Raw genomic sequence first — 2,197 nt, forward strand, 5'->3', positions numbered from 1 at the left:
TGATTAGATCATGATCCAATTTGTTTAGCCTACCTAAAACCTATTTAATTTATTTAAAATCTAACATATTTCCCTCATATCTAAATCAATTTGCTTAATCTGATTGATCCTTTTAAATCCATTTAGCTTATTAAAAATCCACTTAATTTATTTGACCGACCTAATATAATTTGACTAGTTAGTACATGGGTTGAGGTTGGTCGAATTATTTATTTAATAAACAGATCGGGATTGAATTAATAAATTTTAACCGTACTCAAACCCGTCATGATCCGCGTACGACTGATCCCGACCCAATTGTCACCTGTTTCAAGGATTCGATCATGTAGACAACTGACACGCTCTCGAGTCTTGAAACCGGGGCGAAGCGGGCCTTGAGATGCTCCTTCGCGAGCGCAAGCGAAACCTAGTAACGTGCTTGGAGAGGCGCGAGGCAGCACTGGAAAATTCCCGCCCTAGTAAAAACGAAAGTTCTTTTTAAGTGCCTAAAACCTATTAGGGCTTCATTTCTCCAGTTTCTACTGCCCATATGCTTACCTCTCTCGATCTCTCTCCAGTCTCTACGTCCATCTGGTCCGCCCAGATTTTATTTAGAAACTCTGATTCTCTACAAACCCAGGACAATGGCGGGCAATCCGACCAACATCTCTCCATCTTTTCGTTTTCCAGGTCTCCAATCTATCTTATGATGATGTCGTCTTCCAAGAATTAACAATAGATCATGTTTTAGTTGGAGTTCCTTGCTGAGGATGAAATGGTGGAGATTGTTCCCAACATCAGGATGGAAGCTCTGCACATGATCTGCGTTATTTCATATCTTCTTATCCTTTTTTCCCCTTTAAAAGGCGTTTTTCTTCTTGCAAGATCGCTGCAAATTGCAATTGGAAAAAAAGATGAGGTTTTGCAATCGTGTCTCAACTCAATGCATCTAGTGTTCGATTTGAAATGGTCTTGGATCTCCGATGATAATGTTAGATTAATGTGCCATCAGGGTGATTTTGGCCCATTCTTTCCACAAATTGGTAGCAAAGTGCCGCTTTGGCTTGGCTTAGCTCTGAAGAAACGTGGCATATGCACCATTCGCACTCCAGAATGGATTTCTGTTGGTGAGAGCTTAATTTCTTTCCCTGGAATGTGCTTTTTTCTACATTCCCTTTGTTATATCGTTTCTTAACCATGTCCTTGTTCGATGGTTTTTCCTACTGATGATGGAGGATAAAGGCCATTTTTTCAGATTACAGTAAGGCAGTCAATTGATGTTGGCTTTTGTCAGAGAGGTTAACGCAGGTGCTGGAAGCGGAACAAGAGTCTCCTAGAGAATTTCAGCCATTGCCATTCCATTATGTAGAAATCTCAAGACTTTTATTTGATCAGTATGTAGTCCATACTATGTTTTCTTCCATGGTTTTTTTTTGTTTTATATACCATTTTAGGATGCTGAATTTAAGTACACGCTGTTTCTGGTGCTCATGATGACACCACGGACATATATATGGTGAGTTGTGAGGGCCTAAGATACCTGAGCAATGGCATCGTGAATGACTTCCTGCAAAGCTGGCCGTTAAGCAGGACGTATCACAGAGCTTAGCGCTTTACCGCTCGGCTTCCTTCTTATCGATCGAGATGGTGCTATTGTTCAAGTAGTTCAATAGTGGGTCTATCTAGCTCAATTCTTTATCGATCTGGTTGACATTGGTGGTTTCCTTGATGCTTGAGATGTTCAGATGCTCAACATAGATCCTTCATCCCAGATCTGTAGAGTTGGAAGTAGTTAGATGGGATAGTGCATCAGCTCGGGTGCTCTTCGATTTGGATGTTTTTTGAATGTCTAGCTTCTTGAAACCCATAGAGAGATTTTTTATCTTTGAAGGTATTTGGTCATCGTAGGGTCTTTCACCTCATACTCACTTCGCACTTGGCTTATGATGAGTTGAGAGTCGGAAAACACTTTGATTTCATCGGCACCAAGTTCCTTAATGATCTTCATTCCCACAATGAGTGCTTCGTATTTAGACATATTCATAGCATTAAAGTCGAACTTCAAAGCGTACTCGATGATGATCCCATCGGGGTTGGAGATGATCAGACCTGTGTCACTTTGTTAGGAGTTGAGGCTCGTCTGTGTGCAATATCCATCAATTATCTTGCGCATCAATCTCTGATTTTGAGGTGTCCCAGCTTGACTCTTCATCAGAGA

The 2,197-nt window shown here is 40.9% G+C and overlaps 1 non-coding gene across 1 annotated transcript; it reads left to right on the plus strand.

Annotated features, from left to right (window-relative positions):
• The first annotated feature begins 512 nt into the window (after positions 1 to 512).
• On the plus strand, positions 513 to 1,448 carry LOC105047148 (uncharacterized). Its single transcript, XR_832392.4, has 3 exons — positions 513 to 898; positions 992 to 1,106; positions 1,215 to 1,448. It is a non-coding gene; the product is annotated as an uncharacterized protein (transcript).
• Positions 1,449 to 2,197: the final 749 nt, after the last annotated feature.

This window comes from Elaeis guineensis, chromosome 6 (assembly GCF_000442705.2).
Source record: "Elaeis guineensis isolate ETL-2024a chromosome 6, EG11, whole genome shotgun sequence".
Taxonomy (NCBI): Eukaryota; Viridiplantae; Streptophyta; class Magnoliopsida; order Arecales; family Arecaceae; genus Elaeis; species Elaeis guineensis.